This window comes from Zonotrichia albicollis, chromosome 6 (genome assembly GCF_047830755.1).
Source record: "Zonotrichia albicollis isolate bZonAlb1 chromosome 6, bZonAlb1.hap1, whole genome shotgun sequence".
Classification (NCBI taxonomy): domain Eukaryota; kingdom Metazoa; phylum Chordata; class Aves; order Passeriformes; family Passerellidae; genus Zonotrichia; species Zonotrichia albicollis.
In genome coordinates, this window is record NC_133824.1 from 3,771,937 (window position 1) to 3,790,816 (window position 18,880).

General features: G+C 44.6%; 1 long non-coding RNA gene across 1 annotated transcript; it reads left to right on the top strand.

Moving 5' to 3' along the window:
• The first annotated feature begins 1,241 nt into the window (after window positions 1-1,241).
• On the top strand, window positions 1,242-18,624 carry LOC113458772 (uncharacterized). Its single transcript, XR_003379320.2, has 4 exons — window positions 1,242-1,604; window positions 2,053-2,100; window positions 10,175-10,276; window positions 17,885-18,624. It is a non-coding gene; the product is annotated as an uncharacterized LOC113458772 (long non-coding RNA).
• The last annotated feature ends 256 nt before the right edge of the window (window positions 18,625-18,880 follow it).

An 18,880-nucleotide genomic window follows, 5' to 3' on the forward strand; every position in this document is an offset into this window, starting at 1 on the left:
AATAAAAATATATTGTACTTTAGATAAATGCTTTGCCTAGAGGAGTCCCAATAAAGTCAATGATCTTTTTTGTTTGTTTGTTTGCTTTAAGTGAGCAACAAGCTCTAAGGACCTTTATTTCCTTCACTGATCAATGATTTAGAAATATTCCTCAGTGCAATCTCTTCCCTGAAGAGCTCCCTTATTCTTTCTATCCGCGCTGGAGAAACAGGCTATCAAAAGCCAACAGCAGATACCTCATAAACATTTTACTTACTTTTTATAGTATCTGAAGCAAGCGTGAGGCACCCAGGGCTCTCTGAGAGTTGTTTCAAGGTTTCCAGAAGAGCTTTGTGAATGCAGGATGATGGGGCTGTGTTTATACCTTGTGTGGGTGGCAAACCCTCGGGTACCTGCCTCCTCCCCAGCGGGGTCAGTGAGGTGCTCCTGTGCTGCGACGGAGCAGCGACACACGGCCAGCAGAGCCAGGGTCCAGCAGCACCGCTGTGGGAAGCGGTGAGCACAAGTGGGGAATGGCCGTGGGACACTGCTGGCAGACTGGCACGGATTCGGCACCCTGGAGAGCAACGTGGGCCTGGAACAGAGGGGTGGAGAGCGTGCTTTGTGTTCCTTGGTGAGGATCACGCTGTAACGCAAGGGAAACAGCCATGCCTTGTTTGTACGGGGCCGCCTCCCGCGCTCCGTGCGATCCCGGCGCGGCGCTGGGCTCGGTGTGTCAGCGCAGGCACCACGCACCCTCACCGGTGACTCAGGGATGCTGGGGGAGGCAAACAAAAGGAAGCTCGACTCTGTTCCGTGATTTTTTTCCCTTCTACGAGGCAGGAAAGAGGCCGCAGGCAAAGAGGCTGTGCCCAAAGCCCCAGCGCTGCCGAGGGAGGGGGTCAGGGAGGTGTCAGACCCTGGGGATGGAGACAGGGTGCTGGTGGGGTGTTCTGGCAGGCATTTCTGCTGTGCAGGTACCCTGTGAAACAGCGCTGCCAAGGGGCTGTACATCTCGTTTTGTCTGAGCAAGAAATCATCCTTCTCTTTGTATGGAGCACCTGTAAAAAACCAGAGTGTAACTGGCAGTGGGGAGCAAAGAGCCCCACTGAGCAGGAGTCATTAAAGCCACATTATTTTTGGAAGGTGAGAAGTGATATAGAGCAGGTGAAATCCCTTCACAATTTTTTTTGTGTGGTGTCACTAAGAGCACCTTAAAGTTATTATTTAATTGGTGCTATTGATAAGTAAATACTTCTGATCAGTTGATGGTTTACAACTGAAACATGTGAGCCAACAAAAATCTTAAACTATGGTGGATGGTGGCACTGCTGTTTTTGCCACAGCTATGCACAGTAATTTGTAAAGCAAACCAACAGAGAGGCATCTCTGATTATTTTATGCTCTGTGATAGTGTAAGAGTGAGGTGAATTGTGATGCTGCTTATTTTCTTGTGGGTGATGCTTCTTGGACGTTCTGGAGATCAGGATTCTTCTCTGACCTTCTGTAAGGGCAGGAGGAGCCAGAGGGAAGGAGAACTGAAGCTAAATGCTGTGGGGGAGATGTGTGCATAAAGATGCTGAAAGCTCTGGTGTGAAAGGGCAGCTGGAAGCGAGGACCTTGGGGTGAGAAAACACGATTTTCTATTTTGCTTTGTGTTAGGGGCATGAGGATGTTGAAATGTCAGGCTGTGAATGTTTTGGTGCCGGTTCACCCACATGAAAATGAATTTGCTGTAGAATTTTGCTTACTGCTGCCTATATACTTACTTTGGAGTTCATTTCAGAGTGACTACTTTTTCTTTTCCTCAAACCAAATGTTTTGCCAAAGATGCTCAGAATGCTCTGTGAATGAGCCCAAGGAACAGATTTCCTGGCTGATAGAAACTGGCAAGGCTCCTCCAAAGTCGGGCAATATTGGGAGACAATAATTTTGGACTGCTACTAAAAAGCTTACAGATCTGTAAACTAGTGCTCTAAGTTGTCTAGCAATATTATTTTGTGAAGTTATATAAGTTTGCAACAGAAAATGTTTTGAAAATTGGCTCTCTTTTCTTTCCTAATGCTATACCAGGAGGCAGAAGTCAAAGCAACATCAATGTTCCAATTCAAAGGCAAAAAGGTGGGTGTTTCAGGATTATATTGAACACTTTACAGACAGATAAAATTAGGCCTTTTCTTAGGCCGTATGAGCAGCTGAAACCCTTTTTATTATGATATAATCAACGCTGAGTGTCATGAGATTGGACACAGAATTGAGGCATCTCAAACCCAAAAGCTGTAATAAGGAGGCTCTATCAGCCCTCAAAGTTCAGCAGCATGTAAGAGCTTTGCTGATACTGAAGGGATCACCTTACTTGACATCAGTTTGGTTCTGATGCTCCTGCTGAGCTCCAGCCCATCCTCCTGGTCATCCTGACCCATATCTCACCTGCCAGATGTAGGGTGCAGAGCTTCTCCCTACCAGGCAGTCCTACTGTGGACAAATGCTTTTCATTTTCTCAACCTGTTCCAGCATAAAATCATTGATGTCTTTGCTTTTACATTGCAGCGATGACACTAGGCTGGTTTGCACTTGGGGTTTGCCCAGAGACCCTTTTGCCCAAGTTTTGTAGGACACACCCAAGATGATTCTTCACTCTGCTGCTGCTGGTACAGCTGCATGTGGACCTGTGCACTGTAAGATCTGAGCAGTTTTTGTTGTGCCTGACCACTTTATTCTGAACATCTGCAGCAGGCATTCATGGTAAAAGCTGTTTCACTGCTGTTGGCTGGATTTACCTTTCCTCTAACACTCCAACCTCTGCTTAGTGCACTACTGCTAAAGAGCTGCAGCTTAGTGCTGGAATTCCACTACTGATAGTGGGAAAAAAAAACCCAACCAAAACTGCTATCTGCAGTGGATGAAGCTACCAGATTTAGGGAAACTGCTGCAAAGCTAAGTAAATGCATCAGAAACTCTCAAGAATGCTGTTCCTAGGAGGTCCTTTGAGGACAAAATTACTTTTTCCCCTCTGATTTTAAGATTTTGTTTGCTGCTGGCTGGTTTCAAACTAGGCTGTTGGTATGCTGTTGCATCCTGTTTATCACTCAGGACATAAATGTTGCTAGATAAGCTCAGATCACTGTTCCAAACCTGGAACTGCATTTTCCATAAGAAAGACCAATTCCTTCCAAGGAGTGAGTAGTGGTTCCAGCACAGGGAAAAAGCATTTGGTCTTATTACACAGTAGTAGCACTGAACATTTCTAGATGTCTGCATGGTTCCTCTAGATTTAGATAACTAAATATTTCTAGCTTATCACAAATCTTTAGCCTGAAAGAGAGAAATGGGGAATATAGGAGAGGTCTGTGAAATCACAGGAGGCAATGGGAGAGTTGAATGTGTGAGGGCCATACCCTTTCTCTTGTCAGTGTGAGAACTGAAGACCGTCAAGTGTAATTAACAGGAGGTTGCCTCAGAATGTAAAAGAGGTTAATTGTTTTCCACACAGTTGATCTGTGAATTGCGTTGCCAAGGGATGTAGATGACAGAATTTTACGGGGACTCACAAAGTGAGTAGGTAGTCAAGGAAAATTAAAATCCACTGAAGGCAATTAAATGAGAGGGTGGTTTTCTAGCTCAGTGAAACCTTAAATCCTAGGTGTTTGGGGTGGGAAATGAGAGTGGCACATCTTGGGGGGGGAATAAATCACTCTATGCATGCTCCATGCCTGTTTTCTTTCCCTAAACATCTCTTGTTGGCTGCTGTTGGAGCTAGGACATTGGGCTGGATGGACCTTCCCTGTGACTGCTCTGGTGTCAGACAACATCTGCCATGTGAAGGCTCTTTCTGCCCTGTCAAAGGCTTTCCGAGAGCCAGTATGAAATTGTCACATGATAGCTGCTGTTCTTCCATTTGTGTAGATGTGGAAAATATGGTCAGTGGAAGAATAGGACAAAACCCAAGTTGCATTGGAAGCTTGTTCTTGACAGTGTTGTGGGCTTTGCTTAGTGCTGGTTTGCCAGAAGGATTGCCTTGGAACAGGCAACAGCACACTTTCATTCTGATTGTTGCTGTAGATTAAACCTACTGAGGAAATTTTGAATTTCCCCATCCTTGGGGTAGATTCCTTTCCCAGGTTCAGCTGAGGAGATAAATCTTTATTTCAAAGATTTCTCTACATAGCTGCTGAGAGAAAATGGCAGGAGTATAATGTTGTGTTGCTCTCTAAGTTGTACTTTGTTGGCAATCACTTTGAAATCCTCTAAGGTGATATTTGCTCGTAATATAAGATTCTGCCTTTATGATGATAAAAATGAATTTTGATTCAAGTGATATCTATTCAACATAATGAATTAAAAGTTCTGCTTAAAGTATTCTTTGTCCTTCACAGATAGAGTATTTACATGTCAGTGGTGATTGAGTGACTGTGTTTACAACTTGGGGTTTGGGAAGGATATCACACACTGCTTTGTGCTTGCCATCTCATGTTCCTGGGCAAAGCTGTCAATAACATTTAGCTTTTTCTCTAACTGATCTTTTGCAGCTTCAATCAGGAACATACTTTTCATCAGTCTTTTTCTTCTCTCTGCTAATAGTGATGGAATTCAGAGCAGCCTGTTTATTTTCATGAGAACTTCTCCTATGGTATTTTGACTTAATTTTTGCCTTTTTATCTCCTGTCCTCACGAAATCACAAAACTCTGCAATATTCACATGCAGGTGCCTGGCATACATTATTGAGAACTGGTTTCATTGTGGATCAGTTGTCTGAAGGCTGGAATTCAAGTTTTCTTGTGCATCTTAGAAGTTTCATTTGTTTGCTTTTTGCACAATTACTTGGAGGGCAGGAGAAGCATTTGGGTTCCTGGCTACACTGTCCAGAGCTGCCTTGTGCATTTATGCAAACTCTTTGTAACAATGAGAATTTTTCTAGTAATACATATTTCATTTTTAATTTCTCTTGGGGAGAAAAGTGTGAAGTTGCCAGTGATTCCCAGTGCTGTTGCTGATGCCCATTGATGTTGGTCAGTTCATTGCTGTCTGTCCTTACCTTGTCTGTGGAAGGTTTGGTGTTGGGACCTCGCTGTAACAAAGTCTTGGATGACGTGACAGCACTTGTCTCCATTTTCTGTCTGCACCCTTCTTGTTTATGGGTCCTGATGGATAATTCCAACAACATGGTCCATGTCAAGGGTCTTGCACCTATTGCTGGTCTTTGTGTCTTGGTGTCACTCAGAGCAGAGCAGTGTCCCCTCTTCCTCCAGCCACGGTGCTTCATAGGTTCATCCCTTCCTTGCTCCTCAGTGTGGTGTAACCTGTTCCTGGCTGTGCTCCCTGGTGCTGAGCTCTCTCCACCTTGCTGGGGACTCAAGCTGGATTTCCAGCTGATGTTCCTGAAGGTTCATAGTGGAAACCAATCTGCAATCAGTTTCTCCAGGCCTGCTTTTTTTCATCATACTGACTTCTGTTTAGGATCTGTCAGTAGGGGACCACTAACTGGTTCAAGGATCATAACTAGCCATCAGAATGCTTTTTTCTCCATCTAAAAGATACCTTCTGACAGGCTGAATTGTCAGCCTTGTTCTCTACCTAGAGCCCCCAATCCTCATCTGCATTTCTAGGCCTGAGAAATCAGTTTTTCCCAGCCTGTATACTTGTACTTCCTAAAGCCCTGCCACTGGCAGGTCATAAATCCCCCTGGTGCTGTGCACTGGGAGTACACTGAGAAGAGGGTGAGGCATTGTGTACTGCAAAGTTTAAGTCCCATGTACTCCTTTCTCCTATGCTTATTGTAAGAGAAGTAGCAAAGAATGTGCAAAGTTAAGGAGAAATGGGCACTCAGTCATCTTTGTGTGAAGATGGTACAAAAATTGTTTTGTTTCTTGTTTTTACATTGGCAATTCAGCTCTTGTCTGCCCTGTTTGTTTTTTGTTCACTAGAGAATTAATACTATTATGACAGTGCAAGTAAAAGCTGATGAATTTCAACTTAAATTGCTTTTCCTACGAAATGTTTTAAGCAATCTGTATTTAGCTAACATTTATCTAACTCTACTCCCAACCAACAGTTGGAAGAAAAAAAATCTTTGCAGTTCAACACCTCCTCCTCTCCCTATTTCACTAGAAGCTGCAAAACCTCCCACTCTACTTCTCTAGATCTTCTGAGGAGACCTCTGCCAAAACACAACTTGATGTTGGATTCTTTTTTTTTTTTAAGTATGAAAAGCAGAAAACAAAATACTTCCAGCTTCTCATACACCAAGAATCAGAACAGGGCATGAGTCCAGCTTGTTTCCCAGCCTGTATTTCCTGAATGTGTACTCTCACAGAGGCAACCAAGGCTCTCTGCTACAGCTCTATCCACCAGCCCTGCTGCAGTTCTCTGTATCAAGCTATCTCCAATGTCACCCTATTCTTTAGGGTGGCATCAAAATTGGGACTTTCCCAGGCTTCTGAATGTTTGGCACAAAGGAGATACTGCCTTTGTGAGCCTGAGACAAACTCCTCAGTGGTGACACCAGCCTACAGCAAAGACTGCTTCTTCCTTGCAGGCATTGTTTCTACACAGGCACTGACCATTTCTCATGCAATCTGTGGGTGTAAGAGGGTTTTTTTGAAGTAGAGCATGGACAGGCTTCCCAAGGCTTTCCCAGGAGGTGGCAGGCAGGGAGCATCTACCCCACAGTCTCCTGACAGGATCAGGGAGAGGCTGTGCTGGAGTGAAACGGGCTGTGCCCAGGGCTTGGGAGCAGGCCTCCTGTTCCACTGTGTGAAGGAAATGGAAGAGGCTCCCAGCCCAGGCTCCCATTCCAGGCTCCCAGCCCAGGCTCCAGGCCAGCCTGAGGGCAAGGTCCCAGCTGGGACAATTGAACGAGCCCTGTGTGATGTCCCTGCCTGCTGTGGGGCTGTGCCAGGGTCCCTGGGCAGTGTGCAGGGCAGCAGCCTGCACAGGCAGGCCAGAGCCAGCAGCAGGAAACTGGAATGGCAGTCTTTTTAAAAGAGGTTATTTTGCCTGTCTAGAAACTCTTTTTCCTTAAAACCTGCTGATCACTTGGGAAACTTCACTGCAGGCTCCTAACCCCTAACAGCATCCAAGCTCTCTATTTTCCTACCACACATGAGAAGTTTAGCCAAGTCTGTTCCCATTGACATGTAGGCAGTGGCAGCTCTAAGAAGACCATCAGTTTTTACTTTTTTTTAAGTCCACAAGTTTCTTCACCTATAAGACCACAGCTTCTAGGAAGGTTGTTATCTCTTTCCAGACTTTACCTGCCACAAATGAGCAACAGCTCTGGTGTTTCACTGACATTGCACAACCTGTCTCTGCTCAGCCAAAGCTGCAGGTACAGTCTGGGACGGCTCAAAGCAGATTTGCCTGGGAGATGGGCTCACCCCCACCTTGTTTCCAGTCTCTAGACATCCTGAAGGATGTCATAAGATGCATTCTTGCATGGGCAATCTCTGATTCACTCCTATGAATTGGCTTTACAAGCTCATTGTTTTGCTACTGTTGCCTCAAAGGGCAGCTGCAGCCATATTTTGACTGATGGTCAAGAAATACCAATATTTCCAGTTACCTCTTAACAAAGTGCTGTGAATTCAGCAGTCTATTATGAGACACTCATCAGGTGCTGCAAAGTAAAATGAAATCTTCAGTATCTGGTAAGCAGGGGAATGCAGAGACCTGAATTCAGCACATGTCCAATTCACCGGAAAATGAAATGTCAGCATCCCCTGCTCTTCCAATTTCTCCTCAAATACCCTTTGATCCCACTATGTGAAACCTGCTTCAAGCTTGACTTCTTTTGCAACTTCTCCACAAGTAATATGCAACCTAACAGACATCTCACATCCAGGGATGTCCCAGGACAGCTCAGATGCCAGTCTAATGCCTCCAGGCTAAACACACAAATCTGAACAGAAATGTCATTACTTTAGGAAGCATATGTGAAACCCCTCCCATCACTGATAGCTTACACCAGTGGTAGGACCTTTCTTCCCCATCACAAAGGCTGCACAAAGAGCCCCTCTCCAGAAATGCTTCCTGTGAGTTTGCAGGTTGGAGGGGGTGGCTGCTGCTTTCCTGAGTTGATTGTTCTCTGGAAATCACCTTGGTAACTACAATAGAACAACAGTCCTGGAGACCTGTCCTTTCTGAGCAGCTTGTAAAGTAAAACTCGACAGCTTGCAAGTCAAATGTTGGGATTCCTGATCGGTCCTGCCTGCTGGGAAATAGAGGGAGAGATAGGACACTGAGCCTGTGCATGGCCTGAGGTCATCCTGCCTACTATTAGTCACCAAACTGTGGTCTTCAAAGTAGGAGCAGGGTTCCTTGTATAGCTGGGAAAGAGAGAGGGATCCCCCTCTGGCTGTGGTGCCCTGCTCAGCCCTTATCCTGAACCACCCAAAGCACTTGAGGGAAGACAGGATCTCTGCACATCCACCTTCCCTGGGAGCAGCCTGGAGGTGATGGATGAGTGTGTGGCTGCATTTCTCACCACACTGCCCGTGGTGTGCTGTGAATTGAATTGTCATTAACCTTTGCCCTGTTAACTGCTGCTCCTTTATCTTAATTACACACACAGGAGCTGCTGGTGCCTTACAGAGCTGTACACAGTGCTGACAGAGCATGGGGCTGCTGTGCACTCCAGCTGGCCTGAGACCAGAGGGAAGCCCTTCTTAAACAAAATCAAGCCTTTTAAAAGCAGAGGGGACTAGAAAGCTCTGAGAAGTAACCAAGCTCTCTGGCTTTGATGGGAGATTTTGTCCTGGACCAAAGGAGAAACTTCATCAAAATTTTTAATAATCCCCACCAGCAGTGGAGCATTTGCTGGGAAGATGGTGTTCCATGAGCACATTATGTGCTTTGTCAGTTCTTGGTTGCTTAATTTTAATATTTTATTGAGTAACTCAGATTCTCCCCTCTTCTGCCTTTAGGATGATGTACTGTGAAGGCAGAATGATGTGGAGACAGATGGAGGGAGGGGAACTTCTGTCTGACCGTGTCATTCTTCACCTCTTGACTTTCTCTTTTCAAGAAAAAAAATCAGTTTAAAACAAAAAGTGCTGCTTAGTCCTTTTTGTCAGAAACACCAGTATAAAACCTTGTTCTTTTTTAAAACTTCCTGTCAGCTGGAATTGTCTTTTTGACCTTGCCACCTCCAGTCAGGCTCCTGGAGTCAAATGGGTGACCTGGCTTTGCCTCAGGCCAGGTTTGGGCACCTGTGAGCATCAGGGGATGTGGATGATGTCTGCAGAGGTGACAGAGGTGTAGCTGAGACCACTCCATGTCCCTAGAGAAGCCAAGTGTGAGAAGGGCTCAGGACTGCAAAGCACCAGGTGTGTGGTGCCAGGTGGTGCAGGGGGAAGTAACTCAGGGATAATTAACCTTATGCAATGAGGCTGAAAGGCAATGCACAGAAAACTGCTGAAGGGAAAGAGTCTTTCCCTGCTGTATGGGTTGGGGAAATCATTATCTCAGGGCTGTGGGGGCAAGTGTGAGAGCTGAGCAGGTAGGCTGCTGCCCCTCATCCCTGCTGCTGGGGCCAGGTTCAGGCTAGATGATAGGGGAATCCATTTGAAAGCATTTTTATTTTCTTCCATGTACTGGAGAATACACAACTGATACTGAATTCTAAAGGTTTCCACACAAATCGCTCTCACTGAGGCACAACTTCTGAGATTCAATTGCAGTGTGGGAAGGCAGTTTCCTGGGATTTGCTGGTAAGGTCAGCAGTCACTGGAATGGCAGACCTTAGCACTGCTGCTGTGTGGCTGAGCTGGGGCAGGCTGGGTGACCACAGCTCCTGGCACATTGTCACACTGCTCTGCCCCCATCCTGTGGCCTGGGGGAGTTTAGGGCGACGCTCCCTTCCCTGCTGACATTCCAGCTGGGTGCAGATGGCACCAACTTGTCCTCTGGTTAACAGGGAAGGTCATGTCTGGGCACTGTTTCAGGCTCTCTGCAATTCCCAGTTGCTTTAGCAAATGGAACAGCTTGAGAATGATGTTTCCATTACAACTTGGGCTGCTAAAATAGCTGTTTCCTGATGGCCAGTGGAGGCAGGGCAGCAAGTTGGGGATTAATCCACAGTGTTTGAGAGGGTTGCATTTTAATTTATTTTATTATTTTGTTTTATATTTTACTCGATTTGAAGTTTTGGGGTTTTTTTTTCTGCAGTCTCCTAACATTTTGTACTTGCTTTTACAGGAATGTGACAGAGCATTTTAATGTTAATGGCAGACTTGGAATGGAGATGTATGACTGGGCATGGCTCGTGCACAGGCAAAGCTGGTTCAAAAAACCCCAGAGGTAAATCAAGCATGCGAAATTTGAGATTTTGTAAAAAATTTGGCTGAGTTTGCAAACAGTATATCTAGCTCTTAAGGGTTTTTTTGGTTGTCAAAATAGCTCAACCAGATGGCAATAGGCTATTTTTGAACTTCAGTTACATAATTTTGCTAAATATTTTTCCTTGCTCCTCCAATTCAAAATTATCTGTAACTCAGACTATATTGGTGCTGTGTATGGCAGTCTCCTGACAGAAAGGCATTCCTAACGTGTTCCCTGTGTTTGGGGCAGCCAGGGCCAGGCTGCCTGCGAGGGGAGAGGAGCCAGGAGCTGAGATGGCCCCAGCTGGGATGAGCCCTCCCCAGAGTGGTCCCCAAGGACCCAAAAGAGGGACAGATGGTTGTGGCACCCAAGCACAGCAACACCAAGGAGGCCAGGTCAGGCAGAGTGTGGATGAGGGTTCCAGGTGAGGAAATTAAGGGCCAGGAAGGAGTTTTGGTGCCCAGGGAGGAGGTGCAGGGACCATTCAAGGTATCTAAGGGGAGCAGCAGTGCTTGGGAGAAGAGGAGGTGATAGATTTGCAGTTAAAAAGGTCCCAGAGGGGTCAGTAAATTTAACCAAAGCAGTGGGACACTTTAGGGGAAGACATGAAGCTGTTTGTGCTCCTCACACCATTCTCCTGCACCAGAGTATGATGGATTTTAGAAGAAAAATTATTTTGTTCCCTTAGTTTTAACCATCCATTGCCACAACTGGAATGGTGAGAAGGGAAGAAACTGCCCTTTTTAAATCTTGAGTGACAGGACTGCAAAGCTGCAACTGGAGCAAGCCTTGCCTGAGAGCATAAGGGCCTGCTGACAAGGTAGAAATCACACTTCTCTGAAAACAATGTAAATAGCTTTTAAAGAGCTTTATTCCTCTTTGAGAGACCTCAGTTTAAAACTCAATTGCATTTTAAAGGAGAAGCTTAAAATAAGTTTTAATAAATACCAGTTAAGGACTGTTTTCTGAATTTTGCTTTAATAATGTAAAAAAAAAAAAATTAATGTTGCCAGCATCCTATTACTCCATAAAAATAACCAGAACCCATGATAAAACAAATAAAAATTGTAACTGTTTTTCCCTCTTCCTAGTAATATTTTCCTGTGGACTTGGTCATATGCATACATTTGTCATGGGTTCCCACTTCATCACAGAGAACACCAAATAACTCCTAGTTCTAGACCAAGTTGGAAAAAGTACTAATAGATGATTTTCCAACAGAAAAATTAATTTTTTTGCAGGAACATAATTTTTTTAATGACTATATCTTGATAATCTTACTGATATTGCTTGAATTAAATTGCTGAGGATAGAGAAGAGGTCAGAAGGGCTTTATTCTCAAATTTGGCTTTTATATCAAAACAGATGCCTTAAAATTCTTTCTTGAGAATTTGACTCACATTTTTTATTGAAATCTGGCCTATTTTTGAGATTTTTAAATAGGATGTTTGCTGTGAAGAAGAATTTTGGTTTCCTGCCCAGTACTGACAAGGTGTCAGGTGTCTCAATTGTGACTTCTTCACAGCAGTGCTCCTGTATCATCCCCTTGTGATGGCTCCTGGTCATGGCAGTACAAACCCTGTTGGTCTTTGGATCAGTGAGCAGGGGCCTCCTTTAAGGCATGGGCTCAGTCTCAATTTCTCCCCCTCTCTGGGTGCCCTACAAGGTTGCCTTTCCCTTCTGTGTACTTGTGAGTTCAGCCCTGCCTCGAGTGCTCCTGACACTGATCTGCACTGTGGTAACACCTTGATAGGGCCAAGAGCTCCAGGACACCAACCACCTTCTGTGAAGAGCTCAGGGAGGGAAGTCTCCTGAAGTTATTTGTAGCAAGGGGGAAGACAGCCCTTTCTTTTCTTTATTCCTTTAATTTTTCTTTCCTTTTTCTTCAAGCGAACCAAAATAAGTGCTTCTATACACAAATATTTCTGCAGTATCACCATACAGAAGGAGAGGGATGGGTGGCTCAACCCAGCCTACTTAGCCCAAAAGAATAACAATTTTTTTGGGTTGTTCTAATTTCTTAAAATATTTTGATTTGGGATTAAAGCCAAAAACCCTCAGCTATTTTCTCAGCCCTAATTTGAGCTCACAGGAGTGGGGTGTTGCCTCTGTCTACTGGAAAGAGAGATGATTCATCAACCTACAGAAGTCTCATCGCTCAAATCTCCTCAAAACATGTCTCTGCTGTCACCCACGGTGTAACATTACCCCACAGCACACATCCTGTGTGGATCTGCCAGTCTCTCAGGGTTGTCTGCCTCCTTCCTATCTGTGGCACTACTGCCCCTGTGCATGTTGGGCAGTGTTTGTGTTTGCACACCAAGAGAGCTGAGGGCATGGCAAAGTGACGACAGCTGGGAAAGTCCTGTCTGGATCTCCGGCTCTGTCCTCTCTCCTTTCCATCACTTTCTGTAGTTTCATGGCTGTGCTGGCTGCTGGCTCACATCTCACAGGAGCACAGATAACTTCTGCAGCTGACTTGGCTCCAAAAGTTGCCCCAAATCCATGGCAGCCACACCTGCAGGGATTTCCCACTAGAAAGGAGGCAGCTAGCCCTGGTCCCACTGCTGGCACACCACAGCTGCAGAACCAGCTGAAGCAAAGTGGTTTTGCTGCTTTTCCAGCTCTCCTTCCTCCTTTGAGCCAGCTGGAAGGTGAACCAGCTATAGGAGCTGCCTGTAGACAATGTCCCTAGGCTGTAATTCAGAAGGGCCAGGATGTTCAAATAAATGAATACCTGACTTGTCTGAGCCTTGACAAGGTGGGAATTGCTAATTACTTTGAGGAGAGAGCCTTCAGAAGTGCACTGCTGTGAGTTTACAGGGTGCAGAACCTTTTTCCTCCAGGCCTACAAAGTTTCTTCAGTCTCATGGATATGGGCTGGGTCTTCTGACAGCTCACAAATGTGCCATTTTCCAAGGTCACTGGTATGCTCAGAGCTGGTCTGGAATTACCCAGGAATAGCTTTTTCCATAGCAGTTACCTGGTTTTATGTATGAGACATTTTATTTTGTGTTGAATGTCCTATTTTGTTTTAACATAAGACACTTGAGTTGAGATATTTAAGAATGGGGATTGCACTTAAAAGTAGCACCCTTCTTGAATCTGAATTGTCTTTCAAGTGTAGGCATGACCCAAAAATCAGGCTAGGAGCCAGTGGGGATGGTTGCCCCAGAGGGAAGCTTTTGCTGTAGCAGGACTGAGCTGTGCTGGTGGGGTTGGATCAGTGGTGTTTGCTGTCAGAGGGAGAAATAGAGGCTTTCATTCACAGTGATGGTAAAGGAGAAGTCTTTCACCAGCTTCAGGGCTATGCTAATTTTTTTCAGAAGCCTTTTTTTTAGCTCTGTCAGGGGTTACTGATGAGAAGATGAGCTCAGTGCAGTGATTTACTGAAGCAGTTACAGGCAGAGCACGGCTGGTTGCTCCTGGTCTCAAAGTCCATCACCCAGGTGTCCTGGGCAGTGACAAACTTGTGTTAGACCTGGTCTGAAATAAAGCTAATGCAGCTGGAGAGCTGTTCTGGCCCTGTACCTACAAACTGGGAATGCAATTCCCCGGCACAGACACACTCACAGGTTTGGGCTGGTAGATGACTTTTCTATTTTTTATCAAGGGGAGGCTCTTAATTATTTTTCGTGTGTCCATTTAAACCTCTAGGTGAGAGGAGAAGACTGCTTATTTTTCAGCTGTGAGAAAGGGGATACCTTCTCCTTGGTGAGGATGTGTGTGGCAGCAGCAATCAATATCTGTCTCTGTCAGGTCAGCAGCAAAACAAGAGACTGAGCTGTGCCATGAAGACAATGGCTGGAAAGGTGCTGAGACTGAATGTGGTCTGTATTCTGTCCCCTCCCAAACACAGGAGCTGTCAGTCAGTCCTTTGTGGAGAGGTATGGCCAGAAAGCATCACAGATTTTTAGTCCCAGGAAGGGACAGAGCAGAGGAGAGACCCAGGATCTGTATTAATGACGGCCCCAGGGGGTTGCTGGGTCCTCATTAGAGCAAGTGCTGATATTCTCATGCTTATGGTGATGTCTGCTCTTTCATTCCTCCATCAGCAACACCTCCCACACCAGCTGAGCTCAGTGTCCTGGAGAAGGGAGTTCTTGAAGGTGAGGTCAAGGTAATTTCAAGAGATGCTAAAAGAAAAAGTAAGGGCAGGCTGGCAGCCAGGAAAGGAAAATTGGCCCTATTGTTAAAGGAAGAAAAGAACATCAGAGAGCTTTTAAAATGTTGCGAGTGGAGTATTGCTGTTTGCTCTTTGCTTATTGAGTAGAATTGGAGGGACATTTGCCTTAAATATACCTTCCATAGCAATACACAGAAACATGCTTTTTAGTGTACTTTAAACACAAGTTGTAATAGTCTCTGGATAAAAAGGCAGTCATTATTTCTTCGAGCACACTCTCTACTGACGACCAAATGTTCCAGTGTGGCAGACTGGTGGCTTTAAAAATAGCTGTTCACTCCCAAGGCTCTGAGCATGGCTGGGAGGTAAATTAAATGTTTGACTGTGAGAAGTCATTGATGTGGTCCAAGAGCTGCAGCCAGCAAATCCTCATTTCACTGAAGCCAGTGGAAACACAAGGCAGTGGGAAAAGGTTGCAGAAAGAGAGGGTTTGGGTGTCTTCAGGAAGCTCCAAGTCTTTTGGGAGCTGCTTTAAAAATCATTACTTGCTGAACTGTTAAATATCCCAGAAAACTGGGTGGAAGGGCACTGTCAAAATGCCTTCTTGGATGCCATGGCTGTGCCATTTTTTAAAGTACTTGCCCAATTTCTTGTTAAATATCCAGAGACAGAGGCCCCACATGCCTCTGCTCAGCAGCTCCAGCTGCACCAACCCAAAGCTCTGCTGGGTTTTGTGTGAATCTGCCCTGTTGTAACTTGAGCACATTATTTTTGTCCTATCCACAGCTGTAATGGGGGGAAATGTATTTTTTTCTTTTCTTCACATCCTTTGAATTCTTCTTCCCTTCTCCAGAAGAACATACCCACCTCTTCTGACCTTCCCAAGGTCAAGTTGTGGTTTTGGGTCCTTGCTCACCCCAGCTGTTGTCTCCTCTGAACTCCCTCCAGTGAATTAAAGACCTTAAAATGCCTCCCAGCTGAATGCAGTAGTTGAAGCTAAAATTTTACTGATGTTAAACAGACTTGAATTACTTCATGTGTCTTATCAGCTGCAATCCTGTTGTATGTCACAGTAGAGTATCTGGCTTTTTTACAACAGCAATGTTGATTTACAGTCAAGGTGTGACCCACTAAAACCTTCAGGTCCTTTCCTACCCAGCTGATACCAAAGTAGCTTCTTATCTCCCATAAGCAGGAAAGCCTTTTCCTTCCTCTAGTTGAGAGTTCAAATTTGTCCTAATTGAATTTCATCCTACTTTTTTTCAGAATGTTTATCTTTCTAATGATTTTCAGGGGGTAACTTAACACTCATTTATGATCCAGCACGGATTTGCCTGTCCCATGCTGGAGCTATTTGCAAATATAATAAGGATCTTTTCTATCCCAGCTCCCCACTACTCCCACCCTGTGCCCTGGACATGGCACTCCAGCATCAGTTTGTTCTTCATCCTGGGTTTGATACAGATATATTTTCCAATGGAAACATACTTGTGAAGTAACTGTGACAAAAGGGAGGGCACTCACTGGAAAGTTTCATTTTTGGCAAAACAGCAATTTCATGAGAAATTTCAGGAAATGTGAAACTATTGATTTTGTCTCCAATTGTCAATTTTCAAAATAAAAAATTCTTCTTTTTTTTCCTTTCAGTCAAGTTTTTCTTTTCCACTCCCTACCCTCACCACCACCTCCTCTCAACTTTTCCTCCATATGCTTGCCAGGGAAAGTACAATGTTCAGATTTTTTTTCCAAATCTTCCTTTTTCCACTGTCTAACCTTTCAAGACTTCAGTCTGAAAAAGTTAAAGAATGGAAGAAAACCCTGTGTAAACAAAAATTGCTGTTTTTTCTAGGGCATGTGTGGAACCACTGTTGTGCAGGGGCACAAGGAGAAGAATCCTAGTTAAGAAAAACTAACATTAATGTCACTCAGTAGCCAAGAGCAAGCACCAGGGAAGAAGGGAAAGCACTGCAAAAGCAAAATGCATTAAAACGCTGGAAAAAGGAGGTGTTCTGCTCTGAGCTGGCAATGCCTAAACACATTCACCATCTGAAAAGTGTTGAAAATCTCCCTTCTTCCTGCCTTCCTTTGCCCAGGGCAGGTTTTCCTGATGGGCTGTATCTCCTCAGTCTGGTTCTGCTTCTCATGGGGGTGCCACAGGCAGGTCTGAGGCCCTCTGTTGCTTTCTGTCCCATCTCTGTAGGACTAGATACATCATTTTCATACCATAGCAGCAGTAAGAATTTTCAGTGACCATACTACAGGATGAAAGCCAATCCTTTTTTTTTTCCTTCCTTAACATTTCATGCAAAGAGCCAAGAAAGAACTGATTACAAAAGTACAAGGGATAAACTCTTCCATAAATTAAAAAAACAGCACTATTACTTTTGGAGAGGGCACAAATTGTGACTCAGAGCAGGACTGCTGACTGGAGTTCAGCTGGCCAATGTGTCATCCCAGAGAGCAGCAAGGCTGCTTCTCTCATCTGCTGGATAATCCCTCTCCCTGCTGAAGGCAGTAATTAAGGGCCATGTTTTCAGCAGCCCGACAAAAATAGGTTTGTTTGACTGCAGGAACTGGACAAATTGCAGCATATGTAGGTAGCACCATGGCACAAATACTGATTTTCCACATGCACCCAGAGACACTGAGGGCTTATTCTGGGTGAGCCATTGCAGATGTGGCTGGAGCTGCCTGCATGCCCTGCTCCAGAGGCTGCAGCTGTGCCTCCAGCCCACGTCCCACAGGGAGCACCCACCACGCTGTCCTGGCTCCAAGGATGACTGGAGGGGGTGGCAAGATTTCAAGACCCTCTTGCCACATAGAAACAGGAAGAAATTCATTAGAGTGAGCATGGTGAGGCCCTAGCACAGGTTACCCAGAGAAGCTGTCATGTCCCATCCCTGGAAATGTTCAAGGACAACCTGGATGGGCCTTGGAGCAACCTGGCTTACTGGAAGGGGTCCCTGGCTATGGCAGGGGTTGAAACAAGATGATCTCTAAGACATCTTCCCACCCAAACTGTTCTGTGATTCTATAATTCTTCATGTCTTGGACACAAGGCAGCTGTTTCTTCCCACTCTTCCATTATTTCAGCCTTGACTGTGACTGGAAACCAGAAGAGATTGCTCAGGGAGGTGGTGGTGTTTCCATCCATGGAGATATTCAGGACCTGAGTGGCCCTGAGTAACACAATTTCAGTGCCCTGGCTGTGGCTGTTGCCCTGCTGAAGGCTCACTGCCAGATCTGTGGCTGTTCCCAGGGCTTATCAGACAGTGAAGATCATAAGCTCTGGGCTTTTCTGACAATAAACAACTTGAGTTTCCACAACCTTTTCTTTTCAAACAAACTGATGCATTTTATGATGGCTGTTGATAAACTGCACTTATTTCAGTGTTGTTGGAAATGCCCTGGTGATTTTTTCTTCATGTCACCATTAGAAATAATTTGTTTTCCTTTTCTAGGTAAGCAAGCACAAACGTGACTCTCCCATCTCTGTCTTCAGATTTGGAATAATCAAGTTAATTACTGACATTCTTTATAACACTTGGTATTTTCAGCCTAAAGACATTCTAATCTCGAAGGCTCTGAACACACAAGGACAGTGGAGAGGCTGCTCCATTCTCAGGTAGACCCTGATGAAGGCACAGTTAAAAACAAAAACTTTAAATATTCTGCTTCATTTAACTATCTCAACAAAAATCTGTTTATCACATGGAAAACATTTTGTAAAGTTCCTTAAAGGTTTGCCCAATGTTTTGGGCATATTTCTCTTTTTTTCTTGCTGAATGAAGACCTCATCCTCTCACTTCTCAATCTGATGGAGCTGGAGATTTGGGATAGATACTCACATACTAATTGTGCAAGACAACATTTACTGAATAACCTGCAGCAAAGAGGGAAGTGATTGCAGACATCTTTATTGTCTGCTATTAATTGGTATACCTGTTGCACAGACCTGTTGGTACCACTGGATGTAGCAGTGAAAGATGAAATCATGGTAATTGCAATCTCCCCTCAAGCTATCATTTAATTTACATTTTAATTAATTTATGTTGAAGCAATTAAAGGCATGAAGGAAAGAACGTGCCAGTGTCAATTAAGGACTGTGAGTCAAAGAGGAGAGTTTAGTTCAAGACAAAGTTAATTTAAAAATAATGCTTTGTAATTTACAGTTCTGTCTATGTGACTTTTCTAAGTTCTTTGGAAGTTTGAATAAAAGAAAAGAAAGTTCTAGAATCTTGGCCATTTTGAGAGATCAGTGGCTTCCTTAGTTTAAGAATTGGGAAACTGAAGCAGAGAACATATGAACATCAGTTCTTTGAGCCCAAGGATAAAAAACACAGCAGAGCTGGAAATCACATCCTGAGCTGTAGAGCAATCCAGGTATCTTCCTTACAAGAGCATTCTTCCAACTGGCACACAAAAAGGAATTATGAAAGACATGTTTTTGTGAGCAG